Below are 13,037 nucleotides of genomic sequence, written 5' to 3' on the forward strand. Positions count from 1 at the left end.
GCCTTTCTGGTTTTCTGCCAAACTTGGATTTATGCTAAGATTTTGTGCATGTTTATTTTTTTTTCTTAATTTACTTGGCTGCTTTCCTTTGACTATGCTACTTCATGCTGCTTGATGTCAACAATGAGCCTGAAGGATTTCAGGGTGATAAATTTCTGTGCATGCTGTTGGAGGTTTCTCACTTTCCAATTATTTTACCTTTTCATCCTGCTATGAACTTAAGTTATTTTTAGAACACTTCTAGCCTTGCTTTGTGGATTGCAAAGAAGTTACCATCAAGTGACTTAAGGACAAGATCTCTTAAGAGCCTCCACCATAGTACTTTTACTGTACACTATGTAAGAGCCTAAAATCTTCTACCTTGTTAACAGGTGATCATTTTCTCTAAAATTGAGGTGAATAAGAAGTTGTTCTTATTCAAGAACACTCTTTTCTGGAAGGAGGATGCTACTTATGCTACCCTAGGTTTTTAGTATCACGATCTACCTGGTTTTCAGAGTAGCAGCTGTGTTAGTCTGTATTCACGAAAAGGAGTACTTGGGGCACCTTAGAGACTAACAAATTTATTTGAGCATAAGCTTTCGTGCATCCGCTGAAGTGAGCTGTAGCTCACGAAAGCTTATGCTCAAATAAATGTTAGCCTCTAAGGTGCCCCAAGTACTCCTTTTCTTTTTGCGATCTACCTCCTGAAAGCCAAGTCCTTCCTGCCATTTTTTGTAATATTTAAAATTGTTTAGCAGCTAACGACACGTGGAGGTGCTTGTTTGAGGAAAAGGTCCAACTAGTTTACAAAGGAGGACAGGCTCTGCCGTGATGTAGGCTCTCTTCCACCTCCAGGGCTAAACCTCTCCTCGGGTGCTATGGCTCAGTTTTTTCCTGGTCGTGGAGGTGCAGTTCCAGGCTGAGCGATCACCATCCGCAACAGCAAATTCTAAGTCATTCCCTGCGCCGCCGCGCCCGCCCCGAGCAGCTGAGCACGGGGCGCCGAGTCGTGCGGGCTGCAGGACGGAACGCGAGGGCAGGACGGTGACTCCACAGTTGCGGGGGCTGCCCCCAGCCCGTTTCCCTGACCGCATACCCAGCACGACAAGTGCGCAGCGTCCTTCCGGCCGCTCCCCTGGGCTGGCTGCGGGCCCTGGCGGGCTGGCGTCAATGCAAAGGCCGCGCTCAATTCCCGCGCTCTTCGCCCTCTGGCTGCCGGACCCTGCCCCGCTACTGGCGTGGGGGTCACCGGAACAGCTACATGGGAAGCGGAAGTGAGGTCATCGGGTGGGGGCGGGGCCCGGGCCGGAAGCAGCTGGGGCCGGACGCTCGGAAGGGAAACAAGAAACCAGCGGCGGTGAGTGGCGGGGGAAGGGGGCCGCGTGCTCCGAGGGGCCTGGAGTCTCGGGTGAGTCCCGGCGGGGGCGGCGCCGGCCCCTGTGACTCCCGGCGCGGCGCCGACTCCGGAGCCCGGGCTGGGGTGCGCTTTGTACGGGCCTGGGCCCCGCTCTCTGAGCGCTGCTGGGCTCCGGGAGCCGCTGACCCCGCAGGGCCTAGGGAGGGGCTGGCGCCCGGACGGTCCCTGCTTGTGTTCCGGGGCAGCAGGGCCGGTAGGAGGCCCACGGCCAGAGCAGCGGGGGTTGAAGGGACGGACACGGGCTCCTCCTCCCAGTGCTTCCTGCCTCCACACCCGAGTTGATTGTTTGTGTTACCTGAGCGCCAGAGCCCAGCCCTGACCCAGGGGTCCCCTTGTGCCAGGCGCTGCCCAGGCCGGAACAAACAGATGGTGCCTGCCCCCAAAGAGCTTTACAATCTGAGGGGGTGAGGGGCGCTGCTGGGCAGGTTGGAGGCGCTGCTGCTGCCGCTGCCCCTCCTGTTGCCAGGCCGTAACTCTGACATCTTTAACCTGCACCAAATATTCTTACACGCCAAACAAACAAAAGCTCTGGCAAGGATCGCTCATACAGGAGGGGTTTGACTGTAGGTGCAGAATCATGTGTATCTATTTTTATCTTCTTTAGACTTCAATAAAAATTCTTCAGGGTAGCAGCTACTTGAAGTTGCATCATATCTGCTGTAAGGTGCTCCCACCTTTTAAGCATCTGACTTGAGACCGGAGGGAAGCTTTTAATTCATTAATGCGAGACTTAAGTATTTAGCCCTTATTCTACAGTTTTCTGGGCTTTACTATGTAGAAGCCTGTTTAGTCGTGTGGTTGATGGAAGGTTTAATTTAGAATGTGTGTTAAGAACTGAAGATGTTTTTGGATTGTGAAACTGTCCAGTACCACAGTGACAGTCAATTCTGACAACATTAAAATGATCAAATGGAGAGAGGAGGTTCCTTTCTAGCAAATTCTTGTGAAGTGGCTGACCCATTGGCCATAGCCATTGATGGAAACAGAATTTGTCCTGAAGAAGAGTGTAGCAGGGATTCCTGGGTCCTTTTAATATAGGGTTTTATATTGCACTAATCATCGACATATTTAGGATATGTATTTCCTGTAATTTAGCTTTATCCTACAGCTGTTTTGTTAACTGTGGGACTGTCATCTTATTGGTCAACACTGATTTCTTTTGCACTCAAAGTGAAGAGATCCAGATCTCAATGCCTGGAGGAACTGAGTTTAGTGCTTGCTTCTGATTCTGAGGAGTGCTGCGGAGGCAGATCTACTGGGCTCTCAAGGAAGAGTGTCTTATTGTTGGGATTTTGAGCATTTCTGATAATGAGGCATCTGCTAAGCATTGCACCTCTCGGATACTATTTTATGGTTACAAACCCCCTTTGAAAGGACTTCCTTTGCAATCTGTCTATGCCTCTTCTAAATCAACAGGTCACCAAGCAGTGATGTCTAGTTCCCAGTCCTACTGTTGCTTCCATAGCATTGTTAGCTATATATCTGCAACTTCAAGAAATAAGAAGTCCTAACAATGTAACTGAATTCCACATTGCATTACTGTTCCAAGGGATGACATATTTGTTAGATGCATGTTGTGGCAATTACTTTAAAGTGGGGTTAAGAGGATCACAGTGAATTGAACATACAAGAAACTAAAGCATTGAGCAGACTGATTTATAGGGAGGAGTGAAACTGGGTGACTTGTTTTGATGCTATTTCACAGTGTAGGGTTAAGAATCCAATGAATTCTGCCACAGCCAGTGCCATGGTAGGCCAAACCGTGGGATTATTGAAGTTACCAGATCATATAATCAGATGTTCACTGTCCTCTAAGTGACAATAGCCAATTCAGTCCTGCAGGTTCCTTCATTGTGAATAGTGGGAGAAGGGAGAGTACTGACCACATCTGACTACCCACTGATCTTACCACCAGGGCTGAAACTGCCAGGAAATGTCACTGGTGATAGCATTGTTCAGAATCCCTTGTCAGACCGCTGCTGATGGTAGAGTAATATCTCTAACTTCTAGATCAACACTGAGGTTATGCTAGCAATTAAAACAAAATCCCAGTTCAAGTAATTTGTTAAATAATGCAAGGTTTACCTTTCTGTGGTTTTTAGACTGAGAAATATTTTTACAAGATAAGTTTGCGGGTTGAAATGTCTATAGCAAAATTGCTTTGTCAAATTTAGAAGGAACATACAATACTGCTAAAACAGATGATGTCCTGTTATGAAGTTTATAATAGACTCTGGAGTGTTTGGTAATTAAAACAATTGCCTTCTGGTTGGGTGAAGTACACTTTCCTTTCTGTTCCTAATTTAAAGAGACACTTTACTTAATAGTGTTAGAAAGAAACACATTTGTTTACACATTACTAATAACTTAGATGATTAAATGTAAAGTTTTTAAAATTAAATTTACCATGACTGTAACTCACTGCTCTGTTTCCTTTTTCATTTTAATGGGGAAAATAATCAGTTTTGCTTATACTTGTTCACTTCTAGGTTCTTCTCAGTACTGTAATATTTTGGCTTCAGACATTTTAGGGTCATAGATTCCAAAGGCAGAAGGGACCGTTGTTGTGGTTATCTAGTCTGGCATCTTGTATAACAGAGGGGCCATAGAACTTCCCCAAAATAATTCTTAAAGCATATCTTTTAGAAAAACACCCCATTTTGATTTAAAAATTGAGAGTGATGGAGAATCCACCACAACCCTTGGTAAATTGTTCCAGTGGTTAGTTGCTCTGTTTTTTTGTTTTTTTTTTTAAAGTGTCTTATTTCTAGGGCCCTAACAAGTTAACAACCATGAAAAATGCATTGTGGACAGTGAAATCTGGTCTCCCCTGTGAAATCTGGCTAGTGTAGGAGAGGGGCAGAGCTGGGGGTGCCCCAGCCGAGCACTCCTATCTAGCTGCTAATCATGGCCAGGCTGGGCAGGGATGGGACTTCCTCGTCCCCTGCTGCAGCTGGGGAAGGTTCTTGGAGGTGGATTTGACCTGGGAGCAGTCCCTGCAGGGGAAGAGGAAGTCCTGTCCCTTCCCAGCCCTGCTAAGACTAGCAGCTCGAGCCCGATGTGCGGTACGAGGCCCTGGCTGAAACGTCCCAAGCCCTGCCCCTCACCCACTCCAGGCCCAATGTTCAAGACCTAAAGAGTTCTTTGGCTGCCTGGGGGGGGTACAGACCATGGCACCCCATGACCATGGGGCCTGGGTGGTTGCCCACCAATAAGGCCAGCCCTGCTCCCCGAAAAGTGATGACCTTGCATACGCTGTGACCTCCCCCCTACAATAGCTTTACGACACCCTTATGGGTCACGACCCCCACAGTTATAATACCCTGAAATTTCACATGTAAACATCTGAAACTGTGAAATTGACTATTTTTAAAATCTTATGACCATGAAATTGACCGAAATGGACTGTGGCTTGGTAGGGCCCTACTTATTTCGAGTCTGAATTTGGGTCAACTTCCAACCATTGGATCATGTTATACCTTTCTCTGCTAGATTGAAGAACCCATTATTCAATTTCCCACGTAGGTACTTATGGGCTGTGATCAGGTCGCTCCTTAGCCTTGTCTCTGTTAGACTGAACTCCTTGAGTTTATCCTGTATGTCATGTTTTCTAATCCTTCAATTCTTATCGTGGCTCTTCTCTGAACCGTCTCTAATACATCAACATCCTTCTTGAATTGTGAGCACCAGAACTGGACACAGTATTTCAGCAGCAGGCAGTCACATAGAATCATAGAATATCAGAGTTGGAAGGGACCTCAGGAGGTCATCTAGTCCAACCCCCTGCTCAGAGCAGGACCAATTCCCAACTGAATCATCCCAGCCAGGGCTTTGTCAAGCCTGACCTTAAAAACCTCAAAGGAAGGAGATTCCACCACCTCCCGAGGTAACGCATTCCAGTGCTTCACTACCCTCCTAGTGAAAAAGTTTTTCCTAATATCCAACACTTGTGCCAAATATAGAGGTAACATAATCTCCTACACAAGACTCCCCTATTTATGCATCCGAGGATTGTATTAGCTGTTTTGGCTACAGTGTCGCACTGGCAGCTCATGTCCAGCTCATTATCCACAATAATCCCTGAATCTTTTTTAGAGTGTCTGCTTCCAGGATGGAATCCCCCGTCCTGTAAGTATGGCCTATGTTCTTTCTTCCTAGATGTATACATTTACACTTAGCCACATCTTGTTTTTTTGTGCCCAGTTTACCTAGCAATTCAGATCACTCTGTATCAGTGACTTGTCCTCTTCTTATTTACCACTCCCCCAATTTTTGTATCATCTGCAAATTGTATCAGTGATTTCTTCCAGGTCATTAATAAAAATGTTAAATAGCATAGGGCCAAGAGCAGGTTGCTGTGGGACACCACTAGAAACACACCTGCTCAATGATGATTTCCTGTTTATAATTACATTTTGAGAGCTATCAGGCAGTTTTTAATCCATTTAATGTGTGCCATGTTAATGTTATCATTTTTTTTAAACAAAATGTTGTGCAGTACCAAATCAAATGCCTTACAGAAATAAGTCTGTTATATCAATACCATTACCTTTATCAACCAAATTTATAATCTCATCAAAAGATATCAAGTTAGTTTGACAGGGTCAATTTTCCATAAACCCATCTTCATTAGGGTTAGTTATATTACCCCGTTTATTTCTTTATCAATCAAGTCCCATATTAGCCACTCCATTATCTTGACAGTGATCAATGTCAGACTGACAGGCCTATACTTACCCAGGTCATCCTATTTACTATTTTTAAATATTGGCACAATATTAGCTTACTTTCAGTCTTCTGGAACTTCCCCAATGTTCCAAGGTTTATTGAAAATCAACATTAATGGTCCAGTGAGCTTCTCAGCCTGCTCTTTTAAAACTTAAATACAGGCTATCTGAGCCTGTTGATTTTAAAAAATGTCAGACTTTAGTAGCTGCTGGTTAATAATCTCCAGTAATACTGGTGGAATGTAAAGCGTGTTATCATATGATGAGACTACATCATCTGTTTTTGTTTGTTTTTTCCCCAAATGCAGAACAGACATGTTCAATAAATATTTCTGCCTTTTCTGCATTATTCTACCGTTTCCAGCGAGTAATGAACCGTAACATTGTTAGGATTCTTTTTCTTCCTAATATATTTAGAAAACTCCTTCTTATTGTCCTAACTCTTCTGGACATAATTTCTCCTTGTGTCCCTTTGCTTCCCTTATAAATTTTCGACAATTCCTTGCCTCTGATTTATATTCATTACTGTCAATGTCCCCTTTTTTCCAGTTGTTATATATAGTTTATAGCTGCCTTCACTTCCCCTTGAAACCAGGTGGGTTTTTTAACCTATATATCCTTCCTCAGTTGGGGCTTTTTGGGCATCAACTAAAGTGTTGTTAAACAATTCCCAATTATCATTCATATTTTTCTGATTAAATTTGTTTTCCCAGCTGATTTCACTCATAATTGCTTTCAGCTTTGTGAAACTGGCCCTTTTAAAGCACCAAGTATATGTTCCACTAGTTTGGACTTTATTCTGTTTGCCCATTATAAATGTGATCAAGTCATGAAGATTTGTACCTAAGCTACCATTAATTTTTAGTTCTGTGATCAGTTTCCCTTTGTCCCGTCAAGACTAGGTGGACGTTATCTGTAATATTTAGAAATGTCAAGGATGTTTTAGTACTGGCAGCATGAGATCTCCAGCAAGTCATCGAATTGAAGTCCCCCATGATCATGCATCTCTTTTATTCTTTACACATTATAGATAGAAATGTTCATCCTGTTCCCTAGTGTGGTTTGATGCTCTATAACAGACACCAGCTAATATCCCATCTTCATTGTGTTAGGACATTGATCCATAAGCATTCAAGGTAATTTTCTTCTGAGTTATCAGTGACTCAGAAACAGATAATGCCATTTTTGACATAGAGTGGCGCTCCTGCTCCTCTTTTGTCCACTCAGTTCTTCCTAAATAGGTTGTAACCATTGATTTTAACATTCCAATAGTGCAAATCATCCCAGTGGGTTTCAGTAATACCAAATAGATCAAATTTATGCTTATAAATGAGCAATTCCCATTCCTTTTGTTTATTATCCAGGTACCTAGTATTGGTGTTGAGGCAATTAAATAATTTCTTTTCTCCTTATCCTTTGGTTCCTTAATTAATGCTGTTCTCGACATCTTGATTTTATCCTCAGTGAACGATCACATCTTCCCTCTTTTTACCCTCCCCTTTTGTTGTCAATTTAATGTCCTCCTGACATTTCTAGCTAACCTATTCCCAAGAGATGGTTTCCTCTTTTACTGGGGTGGAGGCCATCCACACTATACAGCCGCCTCTCCCTATAGAAGTTAGACCAGTGTTACTCAAAATTCAAACACTATACCACTTTACCTAGCCAAGTGATTCATTTCAGGTTATGTTGATTGGTTTTTAAAGCAATTTTATTTTCATTTGTTGCTAAAAATTTTTGAAGCATTTGTATTGGATTTAGATTTTATTAAAGATTGTTTTTATGAGTTTGACCCAGATGAGACGGTGCCCTTTTATTATGGATTCCTTGCCACTCTTTTCTTTTTCTTTGATACTTTGTATCACTGTTGACATCACGGCTTTGTATCATTGGTGATGTTCAGGTCTTTCTGAGTGCACCCCATCTCGTGTTTGGTCTTTTGCCCTTATCTGTCTTGGGGTGGAATCTTGCGATGGTTAGACTGGGACTTAGTACGCTATACCAACCTCTTATTGCCCAGCAGGTCCAAGTGCATTTCTTCCCTTCAGGAACCTGTGATCAGTAATATTGACCAAGAGCCTTCTTAAAACCAAGTATTTTTATTTAGTAGCTTGAACAAAGCATTAGGCCTGGTCTGCACTACATAGTTAGGTTGGGTCTGTGGGGAGAAGAGGCTGTGCAGGCACAGCCCCGATCCAGCTGTAGAAACCTCTACATCTATGAGTAGATTGCTTGGGGGCATGTAGGGGAAGGGCTACAAGAGGGACCAGCCTCAGTACCACGTGAAAGCCAAAGACTTGAACCAAAAGGCAAGGGAGGCCAGCAATCGGTCTGGTGCAGAGCTACAGACCTGCTACTTTTACAAAGAGCTTCGTGCCATAAGCAGAGCCCCACCGCCACCTCCAACAGCCCTGTGGATGCTTAGGAGGAGCCCGAGTCACAGGCCCCTGCCATGAACAGCAAGGAGGAGGAAGTGGACAAAGAAGTGGAGGAAGAGTATGGGGGAGAGGCAGCTGGGGGGACAGGCAACTGGGGTATCCAGCTGTGAGAGCCAGGACATGTGTTTTACTTCACCGCAGTCCAGCCAGTCCTGACAGTCGAGCACTGATGCAGAGGAAGGAACCTCTGGTAAGTACGTGGTTTGCTTTGAAATTACAGGGATGGAACCCCCAAAGTAGCAGGACAAATCTGTTGATTTACTCTTTTTACTTGTGTTAGAAGAGGTAGTGAAACAATCGAGAGGTAGAGTTACTATCTGCATTTCATTTCCCTCTAGAGTTAGGTGCATGGGGCTGTGTGGAGCAGTTTGTTTACATGCACCAGGAGGTCCTGTGAATCCTGAATAGAAACCTTGATTAAACTTTAGTGGGGGTAATCTGAAATCCTTTGCCGAAGACTTTTGGGGAGGGCTGCCTTATTTCTTCCACTGCATTAGGACGCTTTCCCATGCCACTCAGCGATTACTTCAGTAAGCAAAAGAGCAAGGCCAGGCAGAGCACGCTACAGCTGCACACACCTCTCTGCCTCACTATTAAAACAGTCTTTCAAAGCCTCACTGAGCCATATAGTTCTTCACTGAGCTCTTCTTATAGCCCTTGTATCTGGCTGTTCAGATTCAGCAGACAGCTGCTCCATCTCCGCCCTCTACCCCAGCAGAAACTTCCCACCTTGGCTTCAAAGGTGTTATGCAGGACGCATCAGGCAGCTTTTGCCATTGGGATTTTTTTTTTCACTGAGGTCCAATCTCATAAGTAGACGATGCCAGTGAACCATCAAATGGTTAAAGCAGGAGTGGGCAAACTTTTTGGCCCGAGGACCACATCGGGGTATAAAGTGGTGTGGAGGGCTGGGTAGGGAAGGCTGTGCCTCCCCAAACATCCTGGCCCATGCTCCCTGCCTGCCCCCCTCAAAACTCCCAACCCATCCAACCCCCCCTGCTCCTTGTCCCCTGACCACCCCCTCCCGAGACCCTCGCCCCAACCGCCCTCCCTCCCCTGGACCCAACTCTCCCCGTCCCCTGACTGCTCCCCCCCGAACCTCTGCCCTATCCAACTGCCCCCTGTTCCCCATCCCCTGACTGCCCCCCTGGGATCCCTTGCCCCTTATCCAATGCCCTGGCCCCGGCCCCCTTACCATGCCACTCAGAGCTGCATATCTGGCCGCCGCCCAACCGGAGCCAGATACACTGCTGAGAGTGCTGCCCGCTCGGCAGCGTGGCTGTGTGGGGGGGGACAAAGCGGGGGAGGGACCGGGGGCTAGCCTCCTGGGTCAGGAGCTCAGGGGCCGGGCAGAATGGTGCCACGGGCCATTGTTTGCCCACCTCTGGGTAAAGGTACATTCAACTGTTATTCCGCACCTGTTGAGCCTGTAGTTGAAGTGTTCCTTGGTGCTGTCGAGGTGACCAGCGTACGGCTTCATGAGCCATGGGGGAAAGGGGTAGGCTGAGTCTCCCAGGATCAGAATTGGCATTTCAACATCCCCAATGGTAATCTGCCAGTCGGGAAAGAAAGTCCCTGCTTGCATCTTTCTGAACGTCCCTATGTTCTTAAATATGCTCGCATCATGCATCTTCCCTGACAAGCCACACTGATGCTGGTAAAGCATCCCTGGTGATCCACCAGCACTTGCATAACCATAGAAAAGTAGTCCTTTCTATTGATATACTCTGTGGCAAGGTGGTCTGGTGCTAATATAGGGATATGTGTGCCATCTGTCGCCCCACTGCAGTTCAGGAAGCCCATTGCTGCAAAACCATCCATTATGTCCTGCAGATTGCCCAGAGTCACAGTCCACTGTAGCTCAGCCATTTGCAGCTGCTCCCTGAATGCTGCTAACAACCTTGAATTGTTTCTTTCTATATCCCACAGAAATCTAGCCTCCAGGGAATCGTCCTGCTCTTGCAGCTCTGCAAATACTGCAGGATCAGGCGGCCCATTCTTGCAAAGCTCATCACAATAGTGCAGAGCTGTGTAGGATCCATGCTTCTGTCACAGATGGCAAACAGCAAGGAGGGACGTGGGGATTTGCAGGGATTTTTGAAGAGAGGCACTAAATATTATGGGGTGAAGAACACTGCATTATGGGGATTTGAATCCATGCTCCCAGTCACCCCTGCATGACTCATTTTGTCCCAAGAGGCATTGCAGAAACTTCCCAAAACATCCTGTGCTGGATGGTGGTGAATTGCACAGTGGGATAGCTACCCAGGGTGCATTGCACTCTGCATTGATACAAGCACTCCTGGTGAGGATGCGCACCGCTGACACAAGGAGGGTAGGGTGGACGCGCACAAATGATGTAATAAGTGCGGGGACTGTATGCTGCTATAACGTAGGTTGACATAATTTTGTAGTGGAGAGATGACCTTTGAGGAAAAGATTTTAAAACCAAGAGCCTAGGTGCACATTAGGGTTTGTCTCCATTTAAAAAGCTACAGCGGCACAGCTAGACACTACCATTGCTGATGGGAGGGAGGGGTTCTCCTGTCGTTATAGTTAATCCACCTCGCTGAGTGGTGGTAGTTAGGTTAATGGACAAATTCTTCCATCAGCCTAGCTCTGTCTGTGCTGGGGGTTAGGTCTGCATAGCTGCACCTCTCATGAGCATGGAACATTCACACGCCTGAGAGACGCAGCTATGCTAATGTAAGTTCTCAATGTAGACCAAGCCTCAGTTAGGCTACGTCTACACTAGAGACCTTACAGCAACAGAACTGTACCACTGCAGCTGCGCCTCTAAGGTCTCCCGTGTAGCTGCTCTATGCTGATGGGAGAGAGCTCTCCTGTTGGCATAATTCGGCCACCACCAACGAGCGGTGGTAGCAGTGTCAGTGGGAGAGCGTCTCCCGCTGACGTAGCGCTGTCCACACCAGCATTTCTGTCAGTGAAACTTGTCACTCAGGAGGGTGTATTTTTCATAAAACCTTCCCCCCCACCCCCATAAAAGTTTTACTGACAAAAGTACTAGTGTAGACATAGCCTTAGTGCAGTGGTCTCCAACCTTTTTATGCCCAAGATCACTTTTTGAACCTAAGGGCAACCCAGGATCTGCCCCGCCCTGTCCCCAAAGCCTTGCCCTGCTCACTCCATATCCCTGCCCCCCTCATTCACTCTCACAGGGCTAGGGTAGGGAGTTGGGGTTCAGGAGGGGGTGCGGGCTCTGGGCTGGGGTGGAGGAGTTCGCAGTGTGGGAGGTGGCTCTGGGTTGAGCCTGGGGCAGGGAGTTAGGGTTCAGGAGGGGGTTTGGGGTGCAAGCTCTAGGAGGGAGTTTGGGTGCAGGAGGGGGCTCCAGGCTGGGGCAGTGTGTTGGGATGCAGGACAGGGTACAGGGTGCTGGCTCTGGGAGGGGGGTCAGGGCAGCGGGTTGGGGTGCAGGAGAGGGTGCTGGCTCTGGGAGGGGGATCAGGGCTGGAGCAGAGTGTTGCGGTTCAGGAGGGGGCACAGGGTGCTGGCTCTGGGAGGAGGCAGCGGGTTGGGGTGCAGGAGGGGGTATGGGATGCTGGTTCTAGGAAGGGGCTGGGGGTTGGGGTGCAGGAATGTGTTTGGGGTGCTGGTTCTGGGAGGAGGTGCAGAAGGGGGTATGGGGTGCTGGCTCTGGGAGGGGGCTCAGGGATGGGGGTTGGGGTGCGGCCTCCCGCTGGGCAGCACTTACCTCTGGCGGCTCCCAGTCGGCGGTGGGCGCAGCGAGGCTAAGGCAGGTTTCCTGCCTACCCCAGCCCCACACCGCTCCCGGAAGGGGCCAACGCGCCCCTTGGGGCAGGGAGCATGTGGCTCCGCACACTGGGAGATCCTCTAGGATCGACCAGTCAGTAGTGATCGACCGGTTGTTGATTTCTACCTTAGATGGACTTACCACTTATGTTACTAGAGCAGGCTCGAGCCATTAGAGCTGATCACTCTGGCATTGTCTCTTAATGACCATTAAGTGGAAGTCATTATTAGAAAGAGTTTCCTGTCTCTTTCCTGAGGTGGATAGACTCTGCTACCCAGACAGACCTCTAGGGAGAAATATCAATTTCCATGTATGGTATGGAAACACTCAGCTACTGAGAGATCCAGATACAATATTATTTATTAAACAGGACCCCCACGTTTGTCACTTAGTTTTTTCTAAAACTCATACTGAATTATTTTCCTGTGTCCTGGCTTTTACAGTCGTGTTTCCTGGTTCTAGTACTTAGCTGTTGGGTGGGGAAGTGGGAGGGGAGGGGGAGAGATTCATTCATATGTATCTTATTGTTTTTACATTAGAGCTTGCATAGATTTTAAGTAATAACTGGGGCTATCACATATATTATGCATGGCACGTTTGAGTAAATTTGCCCAAGAGATATCCATTAGGGGGTGTGAATATGCCTTAATACTTGAAGGCCTGCTGAAGGTTTTTGTGCTTAGTAATTGAATGGAAGTATT

At 46.9% G+C, this 13,037-nt stretch overlaps 1 protein-coding gene across 2 annotated transcripts in view; it reads left to right on the top strand.

Moving 5' to 3' along the window:
* Positions 1-1,258: 1,258 nt before the first annotated feature.
* The window catches only part of PSEN1 (presenilin 1), a 53,698-nt gene continuing 41,919 nt past the window's right edge, over positions 1,259-13,037 (top strand). The window contains exon 1 of one of the 2 annotated variants that reach the window (XM_074955599.1): positions 1,259-1,339. The gene's annotated coding sequence lies outside the window, so the exon portion shown is untranslated. Of the gene's footprint in view, positions 1,391-13,037 lie in introns of both variants that reach the window. The other variant, XM_074955600.1, reaches the window with a different exon arrangement.

Source organism: Natator depressus, chromosome 6 (assembly GCF_965152275.1).
Source record: "Natator depressus isolate rNatDep1 chromosome 6, rNatDep2.hap1, whole genome shotgun sequence".
NCBI classification, from domain to species: domain Eukaryota; kingdom Metazoa; phylum Chordata; order Testudines; family Cheloniidae; genus Natator; species Natator depressus.